General features: G+C 38.5%; 1 protein-coding gene across 1 annotated transcript in view; it reads right to left on the minus strand.

Annotated features, from left to right (window-relative positions):
- The window catches only part of B3GNT2 (UDP-GlcNAc:betaGal beta-1,3-N-acetylglucosaminyltransferase 2), a 32,970-nt gene extending 18,320 nt beyond the window's left edge, over nt 1–14,650 (minus strand). Inside the window, exon 1 of the mRNA XM_007476777.3 lies at nt 14,513–14,650. The gene's annotated coding sequence lies outside the window, so the exon portion shown is untranslated. The remainder of the gene's footprint in view (nt 1–14,512) is intronic.
- Nucleotides 14,651–14,850: the final 200 nt, after the last annotated feature.

Genomic DNA, 14,850 nt, shown 5'->3' on the forward strand with positions numbered 1-14,850 from the left:
TGGCAGTATGCTATTGTGGGGGGTCTCAGGAAGATCCAAGTCCAAATGCTGTCTCATATGCTTAATAGTTGAATAACCTTGAATAAATCACCTAACCACTCTCAAACTCAGTTTTTTCATCTGAAAAACGAGGCTAATTCCCACTCTTTTGCAGAAGATGGACAAGTTTTCAAGACTTGCACATCTTTTCAGGATCACTGGGAAAGGAAAGGAATGGAAAGGAGAGAGAATGGGTATTCAGAAACAAGTGATATAAAAACAAATTGTCAATTAAAAAAAATTTTTTTGAAAAAAAGCAATGAGCTTAACAATTCATACAAGAAAAACAAGGAATGTCTATTGTCTAGAATACTGGTTCTCAAAATGTAATCCACAGACCAGAGTCCATGAATTCAAAACTTTTTCATAATAATACTGAGGTATTTTAAATGTATTATATTATCATTTATATATTATATATATCAAATATATTTAAATTAAAAATTAAAAATAAAATTTAAGTCAAAACAAAAATATTAAATATAGAAAGTTTTATATATGTAATCTACATCAGCAAAAGCTCTTTGTGGTCCTCAAGTTTTAAAGGGAATCCTAATGGTAAAAAATTAAGAACCACTGCTTTAGAATATGAAATATAGAATTGATTAATTATAATCTTTTTAGGATTGCAAAGCACTTCATGCATATATATCATTTGAATCTAACAATTTTGCTAGGTATGGTGATTTTTATTATTTCACATACATGGAAATCAAGACAAAGAAATTTGCCTGGAATTGCTGGTACCTAATTCAAGATTTGAACTCAGGTCTTCTAAATTATAAAATCCAATGTTCTATTCCACACCACCACCTAACCTTTTTATTTCCCTCAAAAGGGTTCTTGTATTTATATGATAAATTATTGTAATCATATTATGTGTTCAGGGCATTTTAAAAAGGTTGTAAATTACAAGTTCAATATTATGAACAAGTCATAGTTAATCAGATAGGCTTCAAATAACATTACAAACTCTTTAAGGTATCATAACCTTCTGCTGCATTGAAAATTATTTGAAATAGTTATCCGGTATTAGTAATGCTGTCTTATGGGGGAAAAATTTCATGGGGACATTCATCTGTACCTGTAACAGTGTATTCATGATATTGACCTCCTTGCCAAATGACATGCTCCAATACGCTGGCCATAGGCATTTTCGCCTGGAAGCCTCTCCATCCTCATCTCCAAATTCTGCCTTCCTTAGCAACCTTCAAGTCTCAACTGAAGTCCCATCTTCGGCAAGAAGTCTTTCCCAGTCCTCAATCTATATGCCTTCCCTCTGTGACTACCCCAAATTTATCCTCTTGGTACATAGTTGTCTGCATGCTGTCTAATTAGACTGTAAGCCTTTAATAGAAGCTCACTGAGTAGCAGAGAAGTTATTCTCCCAGCCCTGTGTTACCCACATATCCTCTACATCTCCCCTCCCATTGGTCATGGATAAAAATGTAGTCTAGGATAGAAGCAAGAATAAAGCCTTAAGAATAATAAAGTGGAGGAATTCCATGGGAACTGGAACGACCTCCAGGAACTGATGCAGAGTGAAAGGAGCAGAACCAGGAGAATACTGTACACAGAGACTGATACACTGTAGCACAATCGAATGTAATTGACTTCTCGACTAGCAGCAATGCAGTGATCCAGAACAGTGATCTGAGGGACATCCAGAGGAAAAACTGTGGCAAAGGAAAAACAACTGCTTGATCACATGGGTTGATGGAGCTATAACTGGGAAAGTGGACTCTTAAACGATCACCCTGGTGCAAATACTAATAATATGGAATGGGTCTTGATCAATGACACATGTTAAACCTAGTGGAATTGTGCATTAGATATGGGGGGGGGGGGGGATGTGAGTCTTGTAATCATGGAAAAATATTCTAAATCATCTAATTAAATAAAAATTTTAAAAAATAAAGCCTTAAAATACTCCATGAGATTTTTCTCCAAGTTGTTAACAAACGAGTAATGACTGCTACTCTTTGGAATTGTTCAACCAGTTCTAAATTTATCTATCTATAAAATATAAATTATTTTAATGATTAAGAAAAATTTTGGTGGTCAAATATGGAAAATCAAAGACAATATTGATATTTCACTCAGTAAAATTAAGCACCAGTAAGCCCTTTTGAGAATGGAAAGTATTTCTGTCTTTATCTTTCCTCTTCCTCCTATAACCAGTGCTTGGTACTTGGTAAGCCCTAAACAAATATTTGTTTAATTGAATAAAATAAAAATTTGGCTTCTCTCAAATTTTAACTCTTACAAATTAATCAGTACCTACTGCTTGATTTTATGACCAACATAGAAATTACAACTGAGTTTAAAATTTCAAAGTTGTTTTAATATTCAAAATCAAACACAGATAAGGTAAATTTCACAAATAGGAATGTCTCTTATTTTCAATTTTGTAATTCTAGATTTGTGAATTCTACAAAGATTTTTAACCACACGGGAGAATTTTAGCTAAAAATGTCCAAATTCAGAAAAAAAAACAAAGAAGTTCAACAAGAAATGTATAATTTCTCTTATTTTAACTTTTTTTATGTCCCATCTAGCACATGCTGGTTGTTTAAAAAGAATTAAATCCCATTAAGTAGCTGTTAAGGCAAGCCTGACTCTGAACAGTATTAGCTCACTGAACAGTGGAGGAATGAAATGGAGACTTTAACAAAAAGAGTTTCACTTTCTCCATACATGTTAGACCCACTCTTAGTACTTTGGGACCTGATTGGCTGGCCCCTCGTCCTGTAAAGGAATAAAAAAAAGTCTCAACCAGGTGGAATCCAGGCCTCTAAAACTTAGTGGATGCCTGAAACCAAGCAAATACCTGAAGTTCAGACTAGATGTTTCCAAAAGGAGAAGAGTAGACCCAAGCCTACCAAAGCTGATGCTACATGTTACTGTATGCTTGTTGAATATTTTTTTTTCCTTCTGTGTTAGGGCAAAGTAATTCTTTTTATTCATTTGGGTGACCAGAAAGCTAAATCAATATAGCCAGGTTAGCAGGAAGTGACCTGGTGTTAAAAAAAAAAAAAACTATAACATGCTAATTTGGAAACATGCAATAGTAAAGGATAAAATGTCCATTCCCTTTGATTCAGAAATCATGCTGGTAGTGTGATAAAGGATGGAAAGGTTTGCAAGTTGTTGCAAATCTTCCCATCCTTTATCACAGTAGGCAATATATTCCAAGAAGATCAAAGAGAAAAAAAGAAGGGATATACCAAAATTTTCACAGCAGCACTTATGACTAAACAAATTGTGGTACATGAATATAATTACTTTGCCCTAAGAAATTACAAAAATGGAGCTAAAAAGTATGGGAAAACATAAAACTTGATGCAAAATTAAGTAAACAAAATGAATATACAATATCTCTGTTCAGTCACTTTTCAGTCCTATCCCAACTCTTCTTATAACCTATTTGAGGTTTTCTTGGCAAAGATACTGGAGTGGTTTGCCATTTTCCTTCTTGTTTTAGAGATGAGGAAATTGAGGCAATCAGGGTTAAGTGACTTGCCCAGGGTCACACAGCTAGTACACCACAATAACCTAACTTTAAATGGAAAGAATGATAATAAAGCAAAAACAAATGCTGAATATATAATGACAAAGCTTGACATGAAGAGAATATATCTCCATTTAGTGGAGAAACCTGGAAGACTATACATTCATTCCCTGCCAACATTCGGTTGATATGTAGATTAGTTTTAATATGCTTTTTCCTCCTTTTTTTCCTTCTTTGTTCCAAGGGAGGGTTCTCTGGGTAGAGGAAGGCAAAGGAAAATATTTGGAAATAAAGGTGGTACAAAAACAAAACCATTAATAAAGTCTTCTATGCCCCAGAATCATATAAATCAGTGCACATGACAGTAAATACTCAATGTAGAAAAAATATGAATACCAGAACTTAAAAATAGTATTAAATATGTATGTTGACCCCACTGATATTTCAATGGGTTCTATATTTTAATAATTCAGCAAACTGCTTAGAAATTTTCTAATTTATTGTACTTTAATAAAAAAAATTTCAGCTTACTGATAGTCTTAATTGAACATGCCTAGCGTTGGATCCTAATCACACTGAAAATTAAAATGCTAAAGAATATAACTGTAGTTATCAGTGATGAGCCAGACTTTTTAAAGGAACCCCAGTGTTTAAACCTATCAAATTTAGGGCAAGAATGAAAAGGAACAAAATTATCAACTATATATGGACATGAAAATGCATGAATGACTCATAAGAAGGAAGTCCAGGGGCAGGTAGGTGACTCAGTAGTTTTAAAACCAGGCATAGAGATGGAGGCCTTGGGTTCAAATCTGACCTCAGATATCTTAGCTATGTGATCCTGGGCAAGTCACTTAAGATCAATTGCCTAGCCCTTTCTGCTCTTCTGAAGGTTAAAGGGATTAAGAAAGGAAAATACTGGGAAGAAAAGCCCAGGATGACAATTAAAAAGAACTGCACTACTGGCTGGGATGAGGAATTCTAGTGAAGGAAGAAAGATGTCAACAGGAATGGGAAGAAAGAAAACTGCCAAGAGGTACTTCAGAAAATGGAGAGAGGCTGCAGCCCAGCCAGAGATCCAGAAAGATTTTCAAAACAGAGACTGGAAAAACAACATGACTAGGGCTCTCTAGCTCTACCTCCTTCATCCTTATCACAATTTAAAGCACCTGAATGAATTCTGTCACTGCTATAGTCAGATTAAACCACGGCAGTTTGGCTAAAGCTACAGCCACAACAACTTAATCAAGGCCACCATACAGAGCACACAGGCCAGATGAGTTGCTATGTTACAGAACCTTTCCAACCCTCTTTACACCCTCCCTCCACGGATTCTGATACTAGGATGCTGTATTTGGCTCTCCAACTATTCCCTACTAAATGCATTTGCACCTACTGCCTTCATGCCCAGAATGGACTCCCTATTCATTTCTGACTCCTGGCTTCCCTGATTCACCCAAAGTTCAATATTTTGCCAAAAACCTTTTCCAATAATAACTTTCCTCAAAACTAGTTCCTTCTCTCTAAAAAAGATTCTCTCCAATTTATATTTTTTTATATCCTGCTTATACATAGTTGTATGTTGACTCCTCCAGTACAATGTGAATTCCTTAAAGTGTTGGCCTGGTTTTTTTTTCCTTTTATTATATCCCCAGAGTGTAGTATAATGCAGTGATGGGTTAATAAGTGCTTGTCCACTAAACCTCTGAATGCATCCATTTCAAGATAATGGCTTCTGGATGTCCCTTTTCAAAAAACTGAATGAGAACTTATCAAGTGCTTATCAAGACTGTCCAAGGAAATCTACAAAATTCAAACTTGGAAGGTACCAGAGATCATTTAATCCAACCCATTTATATTACAGATGAGGAAACTGAGGCCCACGATTTTAAGTGAATTTCTCAATGACATAATAAAGTTAGTAACAAATCCAGAATTAGGATGGAAAGATGAGATTTGGAAGTAAAGAATTGGCACTGCAGCCTATTACCTATGGGACTTTGGGGAAATGAGATGGTCTCTGAGGAAGGGCTTCAGGTACCTCATATGTAAATAAAGAGATTCTACTAGATCATCTCTCAGGCCCTTTCCAAATTCTTCCTTGGCCACTATTCTGGCCTTTATACTTTATACTTCCTTGATAAGTTGTTTTTAAAGAACAAAACCATATTGTTTCTAAGACTCTTAAGAACCCTCACTGATCTTCCAGAATCCAGGGCTTTTCTAGAATTCATTTGTCAGGGTACCAGGTGATGTATTTATAATACATCTTCTCATTCTCTTCTCTTTCCTCATCCTTTTGGACTTCTAAAACATCAACAGTCTTCAACTATCCTCTTTTCCTAGGTAGTCTCGGCTTCCTGGGTTTCCCACATTACTCTCTCCAGGTTCTCTTCTTACTCCTTTCCTCCCTATCTGGATCATCTATCACTCAATGTCCCTCAAACAAAGTCCTGGGATAGTAGGAAGTTGCTGATCCTCCCTCCTCTCTTCTATTTCTTGATGTTCTATTAGTTCATTTTTCTTGGAAATATCCAACAATTCATCATCTCATCTGAGTTCAATTTTAATCTCTGTAGATGATTCTCAGATATAAACTATTCAGCCCTCAGCTCCAGTCCCTGATCACCAATTGTTTATTTAATATTTCTTCCTTAATATCCTCATGGGCACTGCCACTTCAACACGTCCAAAATAAAATTCATCCCCCACCCCCAAATCCCTATTTCTCTCAAAGGCACCACCCACCTTTCTGGTTACAATGGATCATCTAAATCATCCTCAATGCCTTATTCTCTCATCCCTCACAACCCATCAGTTGCAGTCTTGTACCCACCCCCCTGCTTCTCTCCATTCCAAGTTCAGATCTCATAACCACTCCCTTAAACTATACCAAACTACTAACAGTTTCCCTTTCCTTTCTCCAAACCATAACTCCACAGTGATAGTCCTTAAATATTGATCTAACCATGTCATTCCTCTACTCAAAAAATTCAAGCAGCTCCCTACTACCCCAGGACTCTTTTGCATTAAAATCCCTTCACAATGGAACTCCCCAGACATTTCAAAATTGTTCTCCCTGACATATTAGGTTCTAGCTGCCAAACTAAGCCCTCATACTATATTCCATCTCCCACATGTGTATCTACCCAGACTCATTCAAAGTTCAGTTTAAGTACTATCTCCTAAATATCTTTCCTCATCCCTAATAGTGAATAGTTCCTCATTCCTTAAAAAGCCTGACTCATATTTTCTTGGTTATTTGTTGTTTCTAATCTTTTTTGAAATAAGAGAATGTCTCCTTTTTTGTGCTAGTATCCCTAAGCACCTCTCAGTGCCTGGCACACAGAAATTACATACATATAGTTGCTGGATTGACTGACTTTTTCAAGTATACAAATAAACTTCTAGTTACCATAATTAGTATTAGGATAATAAGATCTAGAAAAAAGGTGAATGAGTTAGGTTTTAGAGAAATGAAAAATTGTCCTTTTAGTAATACTCTAAGAAATTCTTCACTAAAGTTCTAACTTTTTATTCCCTCCCTCCTTCCCTTTTCCCCTATTAGAGAAGATATCATTTGACAAAAAGATATGCACATATAAACCTGTCTTGCTTGTTTTTATTACTTCTTTCTCTGGAACATGTAGACACAAATCATTCTTCAAACAATATTTCGGTTGCTGTATATAATACTGTCTTGGTTCTGCTCATTTCAGGCTTCAAAATTTCACACAGGTCCTTCCATGTTTCAAAATTAACCTTTTTGCCATTTCTTATGGGACAGTAGAATTCCACCACAATCACAAGCCACCTTGTCTAATGCCTTATATAACTTGAAGGTAGCCCTGGGTTACTTGGGAAGCAGAAATTACAGAAGGCTCTATCACGCCTTGCTACAAACTGCATGTCTGTTAGGCAAGTGTCAGTCAATCTAGTTAAAAGCTTGAAGAAGCTCATCACCAGATGTCTGGCCTCCAAGTAATGAGTTTGGGGGTTAAGAGTTAGACTAACTCATAAGGGCTTTATTCAATGGACAGAATACTCATGCATAAGAAATCAAAATACTGAAGCATAAGGAGGAAAAAGAAACTTTTAAAAATATCCTTAGTAAGAAATTTACCTCTAACCAAAGAGCACTGAACTGATAATGATGGTTCGAATCTTTGTATAAGCACATATATTAAATCAAATAGCAATGCATAATTTAATATTTAATTCAAATGAGAAGTCATTTAATTTTTTAAAAAGCTTTCAAAGGTGAAATGTGCCCCAAAATGTAGTTGCAACATTCTTGAACAAAATAGTTTTCTTCATTATTTCCCCATAAGCAGAAAGCTAAATTCATGCAAAATGTTTACAAGAAAATGAACTAAGACATTATTAAGTAGCTTCAAACTTTCTGGAGCTGTCAGTAGTATAATAGAAGCAAGATGAAATTGTGATGCTATGTAGTGGAGGCTTTTAAAACTCAGCATAGGTGCAATCTATGTGTCATGTAAAGTAAGCTCAGAAAGTACTAATCTAATAATCATACCCTTAAGAAGTCTTCCAACTCTTAAAATTAGCAAATTTTTGTCATCAAATATGTGGTGATGAAATTATTTCATCAATTCATTATTGCTTTTCAAGGCACACATGCATGCACACCAATTCAAATAGTAATTGCTTCTCAAGAGACTAGGATTTAGCCTTCCTACAATTTATAGAAACAAGTTTGCTAAGAATCTAACAATAGTTAACCCACCAAAAAAAGACTGGATTCAACATCTGCTTCAATAAATGTTCTATTTTATATCCAACTATCAATTTATACCAAACTATCAAAGTAGTCAGGAAATGACATGATGGTTTCAAATATTATTACCCCTTTATTCAGTTTCATGTTATTACTGTTTTTTTAGATATATTGTCATATTCTCCCTGCTTCTATCCAGTTTCAAGTTATTGTGACAGATAGATCATGGAATCGATTTGTGGGACACCTGGATAAAGAGATTCCCTACAATTACTTGTATCAGGTAAAACAAATTGCTTTAAAATTATTTGGAGGAAGCGGAGTCAAGGTTGAGATTTAGGAACAGCAATGAGTTCTCTGTGAAAATCCTGCCACACAAAGCACCCTTGAGGGGAACACAAAACTAAATTCAACAGGACAGAGCCAGGGGGACTCTCCTACTGCATTCAACTTAAAAGGTACACAGAAAAGGTACAGCTCGACAGATCAGCTTGAGTCAGTCTAGTAGTGCAGATAAGAAGCCTTCAGAGGGCAGGGAAGTTCAATCTCCAACACACACACCCCCATCACCTACTATGCAGAGACCTCCAGAGACCTCTGGCTGACTGGGATCCCAGGGTGAAGGCTACAACTGTGACAGAGTACCTTGGTACCACCATGGGAAGCTCAGAGCTCTGACCTGGCAGCTGGCAGAAAGGAGTAGAAAAGAGGTAGGTAACTCACTTCAGCCTCCACCCTACCCCTTCACCTTCAGTTTCAACTGGCAGCTGGGGAAGATTTTAGCCACAGGGCTCATTAATACCAAAGGTCAGCTTTACCAGCCTAATCTAGTTAATCAGCAGAGTAGAGAAGAAGCCCCCCTTCAGGACAGAATAGCCCAAACCCACAGATCCAGCAAATAGGAGGAGCAAGAATACAGATAAGGAGGGGGGAAAGAAGGAAAAAATAAACAGAAAAAGAAAAGTTACAGTGGACAACTTCTATCCAGGCAATGAACAAAGAACGAGTGGAACAGAAGAGGATCAAGGAACACCAACAAAAACCTCAGGAATTCCAATGAATTGGACATAGCCCTTGGAAAAACTCAAAACATGATTCAGGAGGCTAAAGAAAATTGGGGAAAGAACCTTGAAATTATTTGAAAGATGGGGGCAGTGAGGTGGCTCAGTGGATTGAGAGCCAGGCCCAGAGATGGGAGGTCCTGAGTTCAAATCTGGCCTCAGACACTTCCTAACTGTGTGACCCTGGGCAAGTCACTTAACCCCCATTGCCTAGCCTTTACCACTTCTTCCTTGGAACCAATACCCAGTATTGATTCCAAGATGGAAGGTATGGGTTTAAAAAAAATTAGTTTAAAAATTTTACTGTATATAGATTATAACAATTAGTCGACTTCAGCACACATACAGGATAAGGGAATATTTCATGCCGAAATGTATGCCTACCAAGAAAGCTACTGATAAGATATAGTCTATAAGATCCTGGGCAAGTCATTTAACCTCTCAATGCCCCAAGTATTCTTTAAGATAATAAATAATAAATAAATAAGATAATAAATAATAGTCACCTAGTCATTTTTCCAATTGTGCCCAACTTGTCCTCATCCCTTTGGGGGCTTTCTTGACACTAATACTACAGTGATTTGCCATTTCTTTCTCCAGTTCATAAAAAATGGCTTGCCCAGGATCAGCTAGTGTCCAAAGCCTCCATTTGAATTCAGGTCTTCTTCCACAGAGCCATCTACCTAACTGCTAGCACTTTTACAGAGCTTTAGGTTTGCAAAATCCTTTACAAGTGTTAATTTAGTTGATTCACTAGATGACCCCAGGGATTGAGGTTACAATTATATTTTTAGCCCCAGTTTACCTATAAGAAAACAAGAGGCATAGAGGTTGACTTTCTTAAATAGTGCCTGTGGCAGGATTCAAACTCAGGTCTTCCTAACTCAAAATTCTATGTTCACTCCACCAAATCAAGATATTAATACAGGTCGGTTGTTGATCTGCATGAATATAAGGTTTTTCCTCATCCCGTTCCCAATACCAGTGATATCTATCACAAGTCCAGACAAAACAGCACTAAAACATACTGGCACTTAGAAGTTTAAAATTGCTCTTAGGAACTGTATTACATAATAAGCTTCAGTGAAGTCTTCAAGAAGCTAAATGTTATGTAATGTATCCATTGGGCAAAAGGAAACCAGCCACAGGAGATATTTCAGGGTCAGAAAGCCTTGGAGTAGTAGTACCCCAGCACCACAATTCTAAATTGTTTGAGTCCTTATATTCTTATTTTTATAAATAAAGCACAGTAACAAAGATGAGAAACAGAACTCCTCACCTTTTCTTCTGACCTTATGCAAGCTGAAAAAGTCTACACAATCTATGGAATATTTCTAGTGAGAACCACTTAGGAGTCTTTATAAACAATGCATAATGCAAAGGCAAGTGCTTAAAAAATATTTTTCTGGTCTGCTATTCTCATGTAACCCAACCAAACAATTCACATGTAGAAAAATGGAAGGAAATTAAAAGGAAGCTCAGAGATCTTAATAAGTTGGGATTTTTTGTTTTGGCTTTTTGTTTATACCTGGGCTTTCCTCAATTCAGGGAATGCCTTCCTGGAGGTCAATGATCTGTAATTCAGTAAAGTAGCTGGGGATGGGGAGGGATCTGAGTGATTGATTTGATTAGGTCATTGGGCTAGTAAGTGTTATCAGAGACAATTTGAATTCAAGCAGTTGAGACTTCAAAGCCAGACCCATCATCCACTATACTTTTGCAGCTTCCTATAAATTTCAAGATATACTTTAACCACAATCTACCTTTCCCTAACACATATCTTAATTTTTTAAAAAACATGAACAAAGAATAAAAAATTAAAAGACAGAATGTGGAAAAACTGATGAAAGTAAACATGAAAAATGCTTCTTTTGACATGAAAATAAGTGAAAAACCATAACCCAATTTAGGACTCAGAAGACTGCATTATCAAACAACTTTGGCAACAAAATGTGTTGCCTTAAATGTTTCCCCAGGCATCCTAAGATCAGAGTTGGAAAGTACCCCTTTTTAAAAAATGACATACTGTATTTTATTCTAGAATATTTAATCAAGGCAATTAAAACATACAATAAAACTCCTATCATAGAGTTGGGTTCATGCTTATAGCCTCTCCCAGAACTGAGGATCTCAGGTGGTTAACTGACTTCTTTGAACCTAGCAATTCCAGGAACTTCTGTTAATCTTTAGTTTCTACCTACAGGGATCCTTCAGTTCATCTACTTAATAAGCCTCTTCATTAACAGATAAGAAAAAAAGATTAAAGTGACATGCCCAAGGTTCTTAAGGATAGTGAGAGGAAGAATTTGAATCTAGGTTCTCTCATTCCAAATAATGCTCATTTCACTGCACTAGGTTCTACCAAATCCTGAATCTTAAAAAAAAAAAAACTTAAGAAAATAATTTAAAAAAACAAAAGCTGGCATATGATACAAATTGGGATTAACTTTAATAAATCTCAAGCGGCTCTTTATTTTTACAGGTTTTTAATATTGGATATTTGATGTGTTCTTATTTCCCTGTTAAATGTCAACCATGTAAAAGATGAATTTCTTCCCAAAATGCCAGTGCAGGCCTAAAGCTTTGAAAAACCTTCAGTATTAAAAAAATCTAGAAAACATGCCAACAATACTGCAAAATGAGGTCTGGATTTCAAAAGAAATAAGTTTAAAAAAACACAGTAGAAAAGAAATGTTTATGTTGCTAATTCACATCTGATTTAACATTTTAAATAATTTTTGCTTGAGAACCAGAATGGAATACACTTAATTGTTTCACAAATAATCCTATTTCAAAAGAATACTGTCATGAGCTAGGATAGTAACTATCTACCTTTCCCTAAGGGTCACTGTCAGAACCCCAATTATTAGCATAGGAGCATAGAAGATTCACAAGATCATAGGTGCTGAGCTTGTATCTGTTCTCCAGATTCAACAAACAAACCCATCATTTACTTCATTACCAGAGCCATTACCTTCTGAGATAAAAATCAGTTTTTAAAATGTTATAAGTATATGTCTGTGTTCATAAAAACTGGATTTATGATTTTGACAACTTAAATAAGGTCATGACAAAGAAAGGAAGGAGAAAGAGAAAATAATGGTCCAAAATAATATGAAAGAGGAATGATCCAGAGACTTTGAGGGACAGAGCCTGGAGGACATGCCATGGTTTGTATCCACAGCGGGGGATGGTGGAGATTTGGAATCTTGAGGGAAGAGGAGATTCCAGGGGGAGACAGTTGATCTCTCTCTCTTGCTAGAGGAAGCCAAGGGAGACAGGCTGATCAGAGAGAGATTTCTCTCCTGAGCCATCCAAAATCCCTCACTGATCCCAATCACCTTTTCCTCCCAAAGACACCAACACCAAGAGCTGTGGAAAGACCCGAGAACAGCATCTGAAGATCTCACACAGCTCCTGTGATACCCCTGAGTCTGGACATTGGCTTTGGCTGTGCTAAGACCAGGGGTCACCAGACCCTGAGCCTCTTTAAGAGACCAGGCTGACATCTTGAAAGTTGTGGGGGTAGATTTGAAAGATGGGGGGGGGGGGGGGATTTAGGAAGGCCTGTCCAAATTAAATGATGTCTAAAATGTCTTTCAGCTACTAAGAAGGCAGATTCCAACCCAGGTCTTCTGACTACTGACAGAATGGGAGAGCCTACTTTATTTTACCATCCCTCACTCTACTCTACAGCCAAAATAATCATAAATCTATCCCAAATGAGAATTTTTTTTTAAAATTCATTCTAGGCTCTCACATTGAGCACTGTTTATAGCCCAGGATGGTCTTGTAACTTAGCCTTTGCAAAACTTAATCACTCACACAAAAGCACTGCAGTACAAAAGTGAAGGGCTATTAAACATGAATTGGTATTTTATTTCTAGAAGCCTCTGGAAGGTGTTCTATGTCTTTTTCTACTTGTGTTAAAATAGCATGTTCTGTCCTGCTAAGAGCCTTTTAAGACATTGTGATTCCCCCATTCTCAGAGCTAACAACAAACATGATCTTGATGGCACATTTCACCATTCCGGTTTTTTCTGTTTGTCAGAGATTGACTGTTTTAAATGCTTGGCCCTAATAACAGTCTCTACAGTAACCCAAGTGGGATCTCAATTCCCATCACTCAGGCTAACAGCCTAGTTAATGATTCAACTTCAGCAGCATGGAATATTTTTCTAGAGGTCAAACTGAAGGGTTCTTTTAAATAAGTTTAATGGAACCAAACCTTTAGGGGCCAGAAGGTGGGGGGTGGGGGGTATGGAGGAAAGCTGCTGCCATGCTTTAGCTAATAAACCAGCTGATTCTCCTCAGTATAAAACAGATTAAACAGCACGTAGAAGGGGGAAATGTGTTGAGAGGAAATGAGGGGCAATGGGGGGTGAGGGTGTTCAGGGGGAGGAGTCAAGGTGAAGAGACAAGCGGCAATGGGGGAGAGGGAAAGAGACAACGAGATAGGGAGAAGAGAAGGGTCATGGGGAAGACAGGGAAAGAGGGTCCAGGAGGGGAAAGAAGCCATGTGGCAGTGGGGGGAGAGGAGGGAAAGAGGGGCAATGGGGGGAGAGGAGGAAAAGAGCATTGGGGGAGGAGCTTAAAAACAAGCCTCTCGGAAATAGCACCCCCACTAAATGCTACAGACTGAATCCAGCCTCCCCGCCGCCTTACATGGTCCTTGGACTCGGGCGTTTCCCGGCTTCCCCTCATTAAAGTTAGGGCACGAGGCCCAGAAAAAGCGGAGAGCGAAAGGCTGAGTTAGACGGAGCAGCCAGAGGGCTGGGGCCCATCGTGTTGACAGTGAGGAGGATTGGGGGAGGGGGATGCAAAAGTCAGTTCAGTTTCTCCTCAGTTGACCCAGCTTTGGGGGTATCGGGAAGGAACACAGCGGTTTGTGGTGAGCAGGCGAGGAGATAGAAAAAAATGGGGCAAAAGACTACACTCGCCAACAAATTTACAAGGAGGGTGAGAGGCACAGATGGATTAAAGCTCAGGTAGAGTCAAGAAACAGACAAGGTGAAAGCCGAAGAGCGAGTGCGTGGGCTGTAGGAGGAAAAGGTCACGGGAGGAAGTGGCAGGGACAGCCTAAAGGGGAAGGAGACGCAGCCCGAAAGGAACCCCAGGTGGAGGAGAAAGATAAGAGGGAGGAAGACGCCCGGGTCGGCTTACCTTGTCCAGGAGCAGAGGCTGCTCACACCGGGCCGGGAGGATGGGGGACGGATGGTGGTGATAGGGGCCGCATCCACCCTCCTCCTCCTTCTCCTCCTCCGGCTCCCCGTGCGGGCGGGCCGGCCGGCTGGCCGTGGGCTCAGCCCCGGGCTGCTTCCCGGGGCCGTCTCCTGCGAGCCCACACAGCTGCGGGCTCCATCCCAGCCAGGCTCCCCACGGCGCGTGGTTGGGGCCGGGCCGGAGCGAGGACAGTGTGGGCGTCAGAGGCGGCCGAGGCTCCTCCTCGCTGGGGCGGGCAGCCGCCTCGGAGTCGGGCTGGGGCTCCGACTCGGCTACTG

Source organism: Monodelphis domestica, chromosome 1, assembly GCF_027887165.1.
Source record: "Monodelphis domestica isolate mMonDom1 chromosome 1, mMonDom1.pri, whole genome shotgun sequence".
Lineage (NCBI taxonomy): Eukaryota > Metazoa > Chordata > Mammalia > Didelphimorphia > Didelphidae > Monodelphis > Monodelphis domestica.